Source organism: Palaemon carinicauda, chromosome 17 (assembly GCF_036898095.1).
Source record: "Palaemon carinicauda isolate YSFRI2023 chromosome 17, ASM3689809v2, whole genome shotgun sequence".
NCBI classification, from domain to species: domain Eukaryota; kingdom Metazoa; phylum Arthropoda; class Malacostraca; order Decapoda; family Palaemonidae; genus Palaemon; species Palaemon carinicauda.
Window position 1 is genome coordinate 123,777,210 of NC_090741.1, and position 12,500 is coordinate 123,789,709.

Genomic DNA, 12,500 nt, shown 5'->3' on the forward strand with positions numbered 1-12,500 from the left:
ACGAGAAAAACAAACGTAAAAATTAGTGAATGTCAGTGTCACAGGGCGTGGGTTAATTACATAATAATACATGATTGGAGGCAGTGAATTATAAGATTGTTACATCGTAAAGGAGTTATTGTCTAAGTTAATTTTCACAGTAAAATGAGCATGAATCTTCTTCAAAGCGAGTGAAATAAATATTAAATCTTGATATTACATAACAGAAGAATTATAAGCTTCTCGCTGGCTTTTAAATGATTTCATCAGTCAAATACAATGGCATTAACTTTAAACTAATAAAATCATTACACACGGGTGAGAGCGGACACTCGGGAGACATTTACATGACTGTGAGTTTTACGAAAAGAAATCGTTGGACGTCTTATGGCGTATGGACGTCCACCATGGTTAAGGTAGGCTTACCATGGCAGGTGGGCCTAGTGAGTGTTGCCCACTCACGAGAAGGACTCGAACTTAACTGGCTTTCTACTCACATAATCGGGGCATTCTTATTTCCCCTACATGTGATGGCTTATCTCGCCTGAGGGTAGCAGTGGCCTGTGATGTAACCACACCATACTGGTTCTCACTCTGCGTCCCCTCTCCCCGGTGTACCTGTTGACATGGAAACAGATTCAGTACATGTGTGCTTGGGTCATTACAAACTAAACAATAATGAAAGTGGATCGAACTGCTTCCCACAAAACCTATGGATCAGGGAGACAAGGTGATAGCTCGGCAATATCTGCCCTACTTCCTGCGCATTAACTTTACTGTTTAGCCTTTGTTTAAAATAATATATTTGTTCGTGACAAACTCCCCTACCCCAGACTCAAGGCTCCCTAAAGCCTTTCAGAATTCAATACTACTTTAAAACAAAACAAACGATAATTAACTAAACAAAACCCCACGGAGAATTACTCTACTCAAAACAAAGTCTCCATGATCCTTGGGAAGCCTAATTCACCTCTAATAAAGGTGAACAAGACTTAGATTAAAAATTCATATGAAATAATCAACACATTTCACAGCAAACGGAAACTGGTGAACAATTATAAAAAAAAATCAAATTAACATTTTGTTATCAGCAAAAATACTCATTATCAATGAACACACGAGAAAAATAATTAAAAAAGAGAATTAATCATCAATCAATACTACACATCTCTGTATTCATGATATACAATATATACTTTAGATATGAACATGTATGAATACTGTATGATTTATTAAGAAAACATATTATAGAGGACTGTGACTCCAAAATTACAATTTATACAACAGGAAGTATCCTTTGTAGTTGAAAAATACTTAATTTTTCTAAATCCTACAGTCCATTAGTGAATGCAGTCATCCTACAAAAAGAATGAATGCCCTCATGTGTCAAGCCTACACCCTGGCTCTTTCATGGGATCTAAGATATTCTAATGGTAAACACAATACATTATACAGTCAATATGTTCCTAACCAAAAATGGTAATTATTAGCAAAAACTCTCAAAGTACATAAAAGAGAAGTTTCACAAAAGGAAACAATTCCTCGGAAAATCAACACATATGCACATATCCTAAATACTCACTCTCCATATATATTTTCGTATCTCTTGGTTAAACACGGATCCACTTCAGTCATTATCAAACAGTGACAATAATAGCTCTTAAGTATGACCATAATATGCAAAGAAGTCACAATAAAAGATCTTCATCAAATATAATGAAACATCATCTGATATCTTTAAAACATAATGAAACACGTTTTTAAACATCTTTAAACAGCTGTATCAAAAACTAATTAATGCGCATCATCATCACCAGTTAACCAACTGTATCATACTAATAAAAATTATCATAATCAAACAAAACTCTGTTCCTCCCCTCGGAAGACTTCTGCAGGCTTCTGCTGGTATCCATGCAAAAACAACAAAATGGTACCACCACAACTACTCATTTTGGCTATGCCTAAACTCTGCATTAAGTAAGGCATGCCTTGGAACGACTCCCACTGCTGGAGTGTTCCCCACACACAGGCGTTCATTGCATGAACTCTGGCGGCGGTCTTCCTCAAAGAATCTTGCTTGAGGGCAGCAAAGCAACCTCTCCTAAGAAAGGGTTTGCCAGCATGAAGAATCTGGCCTCCTTTCTCCCTCTCAACCGGGGTCAGGTAGGACATCAAAAAGCGTCACAACAGAAAACAAGTCTCTTCGGAGGCGTGGGTTCGAATCCCACCACTGCCACCAGATTTGTCACAAGGCGTGAGTTAATTACATAATAATACATAATTGGAGGGGTGAATTAGGGGTTTGTTACATCGTAAGAGGATTTATTGTCTTAGTTAATTTTCACAATAAAATGAGCTTAAATCTTCTTCAAAGCGAGTGAAATAGAACTTTAAATCTTGATATTACATAACAGAAGAATTATAAGCTTCCCGCTGGCTTTTAAATGATTTCATCAGTCAAATACAATGGCATTAACTTTTAACTAATAGAATCATTACACACAGGGAGAGCGAACACTCGGGGAGACATTTACATGACTGTGATTCTTACGAAAAGAGATCGTTGGACGTCTTATGGCGTGTGGGACGTCCACCATGGTTAAGGTAGGCTTACCATGGCAGGTGGGCCTAGTGAGTGTTGCCCACTCACGAGAAGGACTCGAACTTAACTGGCCTTCTACTCACATAATCGGAGCATTCTTATTTCCCCTACATTGCTGGGGGGTTTGAGGGCTTATCTCGTCTGAGGGTAGCAGTGGCAGGTGATGTAACCACACCATACTGGTCCTCACTCTGCGTGGTGGGACTGAAGGGTGGTGTGTGTGTGTGTGTGTGTGTTTGTGTGTGTGTGTGTGTGCGTGTGTAGATTGCCTTGCCTTATGCAAGACCACGGGCGACTCCTTATACAGATGCCATTGTACACAATTTCTTTTACATTATAATGTAATAATTATCAAAATTTACGATAGCAGAAGAAATACTGATTTTCTTGTAGGGAACAATGTTTATGGTTTATTGAGTTACTTTTTCTAATTACCCTGTAAACTATGAAAGTAAGAGGAATTTTGACAAAATATTTCGTTTACGCATTCTCCATTGCCATACGAAGCTCAGTGAATTTTTTAAGGATTTTGTGTTTTTCTTCCTATACCCCCATATATTGGCATTTCGGCCGGCGCCCCTTAAAATTAGGTTTTATATTAAAAATATATATGATTAAAACTTGTAGAATGTGATCTTCATCAAAGTCCTATTGAAACAATGACTAATAGATGCTACGGCCACTTCGAGAGAGCCTTATTTTGCTAATTTAAGTGCAAACTTGTACCTTTAAAAAAAAATCCCATTAAAAATGCCAAAAAATAAGAGAATCTTTTCCTGGTCATACCTCTATAAGGTATGAGAAAAATGTGACCTGTTAACAAGCCCAAGACAATATTAGACCATTCACCAATTTCCTTCTTCACTCTTAGTTTAATCTTAGGTACATATCCTATTTCAGATGTGTGTCTTTCACATATTCAGTAAGTTATATTTACAATATCATATATCCATGAAACACGCATCCTAACCTTAACTTGTATTTTGTAAATGAACAAGCAACAAGCTATATATGTAATGAACAAGAATATAGGTAGTATTATGATCAATATTTTCTAATATAGACGTATGGAAAATCACTAGCGGAATAATATTTGACCAAATTTTTTAATACTTTTTATTGAAACATGAGAACCTTCCGAATTACCAAAACCCCGTGGATTTTTATTATTTTATTTTTTTTTTTTTAAATTAGAAGGGCGTGTCCACAATAGATGGTGATACCAAGGCGCATGGTTTCTAATAGATATGCTTTAATGTGTTCCATGTACGGTCTTTGTTTAAGAGAAGAAACAACACCTTCAAACAAAAATTTTCAATAATATTTCCTAGTTTTTTTTTTCTTTTACAATTTCATTTATGCTTCATGAAAAATTATTAAATAGAGATATTGGTTTCTTAATATTTTTCCCTTCTACTTTACAATTCATTGCTAGGTTCCCTTTCTCATCACATCGGAGAGAAGTATTCTCTGAATTACTAACTGCCGTTTGTTCTTACAAAAAAATGGAAATTTCAACATATGTTCCATATGCATAGCAATAATAGCCCTTTTCCTCCTGCATAGCTGGCACTATAAATAGAATATATTCTAGGTTGTATTCTACTCGATGAAGGATAATTTGTCTTTATATTCTCACTCAATTATGAATGAGACTATAGTCATCTGCCAACCTTGTCGCATCTGCATATATATATATATATATATATATACATATATATATATATATATATATATACATATATATATATATTTGTCTTTATACTCTCACTCAATTATGAATGAGACTATAGTCATCTGCCAACCTTGTCGCATCTGCATATATATATATATATATATATACATATATATATATATATATATACATATATATATATATATATATATATATGCAGATGCGACAAGGTTGGCAGATGACTATAGTCTCATTCATAATTTAGTGAGAGTATAAAGACAAATTATCCTTCATCGAGTAGAATACAACCTAGAATATATTCTATTTATAGTGCCAGCTATGCAGGAGAAAAGGGCTGTTATTGCTATGCATATGGAACATATATATTTATATATATATATATATATATATACATATACATATACATATATATATATATATAATATGTATATATATATATATAAATATATATATATATATATATATATGTATATATATATATATATATATATATGCAGATGCGACAAGGTTGGCAGATGACTATAGTCTCATTCATAATTGAGTGAAAGTATGAAGACAAATTATCCTTCGTCGAGTAGAATACAACCTAGAATATATTCTATTTATAGTGCCAGCTATGCAGGAGAAAAGGGCTATTATTGCTATGTATATGGAACATATGATCATATTTCCATAGTTTGTAAGAACAAACGGCAGTTAGTAATTCAGAGAAAACTTCTTTCCGATGTGATGAGAAAGGGAACCTAGCAGTGAATTTAATAGTAGAAGGGAAAAATATTAAGAAACCAATATCTCTATTTAATAATTTTTCATAAAGCAGGGATGACATTGCAAAAAAACTAGGAAATATGTACAGTATATATATATAGTATATATATATATATACATATATATATACATATATATGCATATATATATATTTATATATATATTTATATATACATTATATGTATATATATATATATATATATATATACATATACATATGTATATGTATATATATATATATATATATATATTCTGTATATATATATATATATAAATATATATATTATATATATATATATATTTATATATATATTTATATATATATATATCTATATATATAAATATTTATATATATATATATATATATATACAGTATATATATATATTTATATATATAGATATATATATACATATATATACATATATATATATATATATATGTATATATATATCTATATATCTATCTATCTATATATATATATATATATATATATTTATATGTATATATACTGTATATATATATATATATATATATATTTATGTATATATACTGTATATATATATATATATATATATATGTATATATATATATATATGTATATATATTGTATGTATATATATATATATATATATATATTATTACCGGGGAAAATGTTATCTTTGAAGTTTTCTAACAGAACTAAGTTCTTTAGATCATCGAAATTTTCATCTTCAGAGGTAGTTGGTCCACCACGAAACGATCCCTATGACTTCTTTCCATACTCAATATACATATTATTCTCGTCCCTTCTCAACTTTCTAATTTCTTGCTCTATGCCTCCGGTATTGACCTGTATGCACCAACAATAGTACCGTTCATGATATCATAATCCTTACACTCTTTCTATACTCTACTTATACAGTATATTACTCTCGTCCCTTCTCAAGCTACTGTATTTCTTGCGGTATGTCACCGGTACTAACCTCTACGGACCAAGATCAGTTTCTTTATATAATCTCAAAATACTCATATTCCTCCCCAAACATCCAAACCATAACAGGTAAAAATAACTTTACAGACAAGATCCACAGAATTTTTAGCCTACCTATTGTTACTGTCAGCTATATCAATACTTAGATTATGTAGAATGTACTATAATATTTTATTCTTTAAATGCCAGTGCCAAGTCTTTATATAAACGAGACTAGTTTTCTATAAAATTCTATGGAATTCTTTTACTTTGTTAGTAAATCTGATAGCTTCGGCAAATTACAAGAAATTACCAGCAGCTTATGACTAGAATATAATGACACCTTTGATTTTTCAAATCCTTATAATGTTTTAATTTAAAAATGTACACCTACTATTATTTCAAAATCAACATTTTTCATCTATCCTATAAATTGAAATACATAAATTCAATTCAAATATATCAAATACCCCTACCTGGCGAAAATTTGTGGGTCGTTATCCTTTAACTTTTCACAAACACAAACAAGTTATCATATCATACATGATTACAAATACGATAGTTTTAATATAAAAGAAAATTAAATAAATTAATAAAAAAGGTAATGTTTTACTCAAATTCTTAGTGATTTCTTTTTTACAGAGAGTGGATAAACAATCACAAAATTCATCAATGAAAATCATTATAAAGAAAATTCTGATGTATTTTCTTCCTTATATTTATCAAAATTCACAAATAATATTGAAAATTATGCCTCTTTTCGGCCAGTAGTCCATGAGCCAGACAATTTTTTGGTACCACTAAGTACCACAATATTTTCTTGATAGCCGCATGTCCGCAGTACACAAAAGTGTTGGCTGGGCATTCATAGGCAACAGCTCTCCCAGAAAATTTAGCATGTTTATTGTTTTGATGACTGGTCGCTCCAAGAGAAATCTGTCATTCAGTAGCTGTGTGAGATATTTCATGGTTATTTATGTTCTTCAATGTTTACTGTAACATGTTACATATCAGATGAAAGCTGAGAATATTTGCTTTCTAAATATATCTTTACAGTGTTGGTGGAAGAAACATGTGAATTGTTATGTGACGAAATGTGTGAAACATGCCACAAAATTATCTGTGATTTCATAGACCCTCTCGCTCTATTTTTATTATCAGCTGCTTCCTTTGGTGCAATATGTTCTAGACTTAAGCATTTGTTTACCGAACATAGTCATCTTGATGAAATTGACACAGCTGTGTGATAAAAAAGGTGGAATCTGCCCATGAATCATGCGTCTTTATCCCCTCAATCATAATTCCATATATTCCAGTAAATCTTTCCTATATCAATATTGATCGATTGCACCAGACACTAAGTTGTGGCGGAAACCGGACATAACGATAATTGTTCAACAAAAAGAATCAATGGAAAAACCTCTAGATGTAATCAGAACTGTGTATGACAAGAAACAGAGAATAACATCAGCAGAAACACTTCTACCATTATACAATGCATCATAGACCTCATATACATGTTGATGTCAGTCACAAAGTTGACGTTGAAGAAGCTCATCTACTAAACATAGTAGGTTTCTCATGGACCATTTACTGGTACAGTTTATGATTATTACAATAGTTTGAATCTGCTTTAGAAACACTGATGATTGCTTTGTTGCTACAGGCGTAGACATAGGTGTGATAAATCGACGAAAAAGAACAGAAAATAAGTGTCAGGATAGGATTCAACCTCCTGACTAGCACTGATCAGTCAGTTACCCAAGACAGCATTGGATACCCGTAGCCTATTGATGTTTCTGCTTCGCAAATGTTAACAGTCCAGGAAATTCTTAAAGTGGATAAGGACTTGCATGAACTGAAATGTGTGAAGAACTGCAAAGATTTGGAGACTGTTTGGGTCAATGAGGCATTCAAACCCATAATTTTTAGAATGGGTTCTTTCCATACCATTTGCAAAATGATATATGCGATTGGTCAGAGTTTTACGACAGCTGGACTTCGATACATTGCAATAGAGTCAATAGTAATTGCTGAAGGATCCATTGAAAGTGTCTTGGGTGGTCTTTACTACAACAGGGCTGTCAGATTACAGAAGCTGATATATAAAGGTTTCCTCAGACTGATTTGGACAGGGGCTTTGGACCATGGTTGAAGCATGATTATTCAGAGGAGATGACCTTACTAGGAAAGGTATTAAATAAAATAAAACAGTTACACGGAGATGTTTCACCAGAGTCTTTTGCAATGGTGTTAACCAGACCAAATGTGACAAAGGTTCTTGAGGTGAACATTCATTATTCAAATTCTCTGCAAGACTCCAAATGTGATCTTTCAAAATTCTGGTATGATGCTATAGAAACCGTCCTTTGGTTAATTTGAGCCACACGGGAAGGCAACTGGTCCCTCCACCTACTATGATCAGGAGAATGATGCCATGGTGCTTTGCCTATGACTTGCAAAATTAAACCGAGTACCTTTTAGTCTACTACAGACAGATGACACGCTTGTTTATCGAGCATCCTTGTTTTTATGAGCATTATATTAGAGAAGGATTTGGTATACAAAGAGCAAGAATCTTTTTGGCAGAATTTTAATAGATCTGACTATTGAAGAGACTGCAAACAAAGATAATCAGACTAATGGGAAGACTAAGGGATTTAGCTTGAAAGCTGAATATCAAAGCATGTGACTTCAGAAGTTGAGAAATATGACCGAAGTCCAGTTTTCCACTGTGGAACATACTGACCTGGAAAGAAGTAGAATTCTTTGAGATGGACAAGATGTACTGGCACTTACTCCCCTGTTGTTTGACACCTGGACTAATCCTTTTCAGGATTCAAATGATCTCGTTCACCTTACAACTGTAATTATTGCACCGCCTTAAGTGTGACATGAGCTTTTGTCCGCAAAGGACAAAGACGTAGCTTACAGTGCCTTCATTTCTGTATGGCTTGATTCATTGACAAAAGGATTTTAGGATTATTGACCAAAATTGAAGCTGAAAAGTTTTGGAAATATGAAGAAGCCAACAAAGGTTGCTGCTGCTACCAGGGAACGTATCTTGAAAGCTGACCAAAAGCGGTTTGGCCACTGTATGCTTGTGGCATATAGTTCAAATCTTGACATGCAGACTGTTGTTGGAACATCCCCTAGGACCTCTACCCTGGGCCTTGGCCAACTGGGTTGGAACCTGGATGCAGGCAGATAAATCTTCGTTGTCAGAAACACTAGAAATTAAAGTGCAATCTGTATATAAAATTTCACACCAATAGTCTGCATTTAATAGGATGGCTATGATTTGAAAGATCTATGGTAACAAGAAAACTTTCTCAGAAGTGGCTCAAACTATATTCGTTTTAGTCAAGAATGTGTCAAGAGGAAGAACATGAACAGAAATTACAATAAAAAATTCAGAGAGGAATTCAGAGTTTGCAGATGGTGGCATTCATTTCTCCAGAATCCAAACTGAGCATAGAATCCAGCAGTGGAGGAGACTACTTCGTACAGCTGAGAGCAAGACAAGTCTCATAGTTTCTTACAAATGAATTGGTGAGCCCAGAATACCACGAAAAGGTTCCATGTAGATATATGTCTCCTGCAAAGATGAGTGTATGAAACTTACCCAGAATGATTTTAGTCAGTGCATTTACTTCTTTTCAACTCAATGAGGAGGTAGACAGTAGAATGATTCTACCACACTGTCACCTCTCTGGTTTTGGTATCAGAAGATACAGGTGTGTTCATGTTTACACTTGTTTATAGTAGCGACATTGAAGCTCAAGTCTCCATCAGAAGAGGAAACAAACAACCTATCAGGAATGTTAACATCCTCACACTTGCTTTGCAGCTTGGCAGAGATTTTTGCTCTGCAATACTTGGTATGCATGTGTTCACTGGTAATGATCCATTTAAAGCATTCTCAGGCAAAGGCAAACTACCAGCACTCGGGCTCATCACCCAAAACACCCCTGTATGTGAAACAATGATACATTTGGAGTAATCATGGCAGCTTTCCCTTGACTTGTTAAAGGTGCTTCCTGAGTTTACTTGCAACATTTAATAGACAACAGCATCAAATGTAACTGTCAATGACCTTAGATTCCATAAGTTTCACATGAAAAAGGGTAATGTGGAATGAAGTCGGTTACCACCTTGGGAACACACCCTATTCCAACATTCCTTAAAGGGAAAATACCAAGGTGCCATTTGGAGGTGCAGTTTGTCAGCAAAGCCTGACATCCCAAGTTCAAAAAACCATGGATGGATATGAAAAGATGGTTAGCTTAGCATCAAGTAGATGACTGGTTCTTCTGCTCTGAAGGTTGTTTTGGAGTTCATGTCACGCAACTGCTAGAAAGAATTCAGAAGTCCCACCTGTCAGTGCCTAGATAATTCTCTTAAGTCCCACTCCAGCATGTTTATTGCAAACATGTAGCAACTTGGCTGAAGACGACATTGACAATATGATAGATGCTTACTGGTGTGCCAGTGATGATGATGATGATGATGATTAATAACTTAATGACAATGCTGATAAATAGTGATGTTACTGTAATATGTGGTGATGTTCTATGACATTAGAATAACTATTTCCATTATTCTTTTATTATGGTACATGATAAATACAATATTTTACAATGCAACAGGTAACGGTTTCTCATAGTGATAAGCTTCAGATTCTGTGTTTATCGGAATGTACACGCCACTGTGTAACTTCCGTTTGAATATAGCTGTAATAACAAATATGGTGCCAAATGAAAGCATATTATTTGTATGAGTGGTTATATGCATTATCTGCATCGCCAGAGAAAACATTTATAGATGGGGAATAAAAATATGAAATAAATCTCGAAATATTCAACACGTTTGCCAAGACTGTGTGGTGTATGACCATAAAATGGGTTATATAAGTTAAAGAAGTCAATAAAATGCAAGAGAATAGATAAAAAAAAACTTTTCAGCTTTTTGGTGATATGTTATACATGAGGCTACCATTAGTGAATAGACTACTAATAGCCCAAAGTAAACTATACTCTCCTCTCGGCATTTTTCTAAAAGAAATATGAAAAGTCCTATTTAACTGACCTAAATTTTAGGGAAAGTTGTGGCCGCCCAGCTTTTTTTATGAACTGCAGGAATGTGGCTCTCATAAAAACATGGTGTCCATTAGTACCCCAAAAGAGTAAAAAAAAATTTGTTTTTTTTGGACTTATGGACTACAGAGTCTAAAACCATATTAAAGAACATGACTAAGTAATTCATCAAATGCAATATGGAATTCAGTGGGGCTTTTGGATAAGTCTGATATATCTTATCAAAAAGTTAGCCACATTCTGACAATAATAATAATAATAATAATAATAATAATAATAATAATAATAATAATAATAATAATAATAATAATATGTATTTCGGTAGGAGACTCTCTTTTATGCAAGTCAGATTGAAGATAATTGCTGCCAAAGTGGTGTTGACTTTATAAGACATCTTTTCTAATGCTCTAATATTCTTCCCAGGACCACTACAATTTTCCAGTAACTGTGCTATTCTTGTTCTTATAAGGGATATATATATATATATATATATATATATATACACATTATGAAATGAATGACTTCTTTACTTTAAAATAGTACATTCGAACATAACTTTGTGTACTAAGTCTAAGGGACGTTCCAAAGTTCGGTGATCTATCTTTCTTCGTAATTTCTAGGGATGTGGTAAAGTTGCAACGCTTTTTAAGCAGCACGGTACAACTTCTCATTACCAGGCTTGAAGTTTAAGTGATAAATGAATGCTTCGAGGTTCTATTTATAAGAAAACAAGGTAGAAGGTTGGCCAGGGCACCAGCCGCCCGTTGAGATACTACTGCTAGAGAGTTATAGGGTCCTTTGCTGGCCAGACAGTACTACATTGTATCCTTCTCTCTGGTTACGGTTCTTTCCCTTTGCCTACACATACACCGAATAGTCTGGTCTATTCTTTATATATTCTCCTCTGTCCTCATACAACTGACAACACTTATCAAACAAATTCTTCTTCACCCAAGGGGTTAACTACTGCACTGTAATTGTTCAGTGGCTACTCTCCTTTTGGTAAGGGTAGAAGAAACTCTATAGCTATGGTAAGCAGCTCTTCTAGGAGGACACTCCCAATTCAAACCATTGTTCTCTAATCTTGGGTAGTGCCATAGCCTCTGTACCATGATCTTCCACTGTCTTGGGTTAGAGTTCTCTTGCTTGAGGGTACACTCGGGCACACTATTCTATTTAATTTCTCTTCCTCTTGTTTTGTTAAAGTATTTATAGTTTATTTAGAAAATATTTATTTTAATGTTGTTACTGCTTTTAAAATATTTTATTTTCTCTTGTTTCCTTTCCTCACTGGGCTATTTTCCCTGTTGAGGTCCCTGGGCTTATAGCATCCAGCTTTTCCAACTAGGGTTGCAGCTTAGCAATTAATAATAATAATAATAATAATAATAATAATAATAATAATAGGT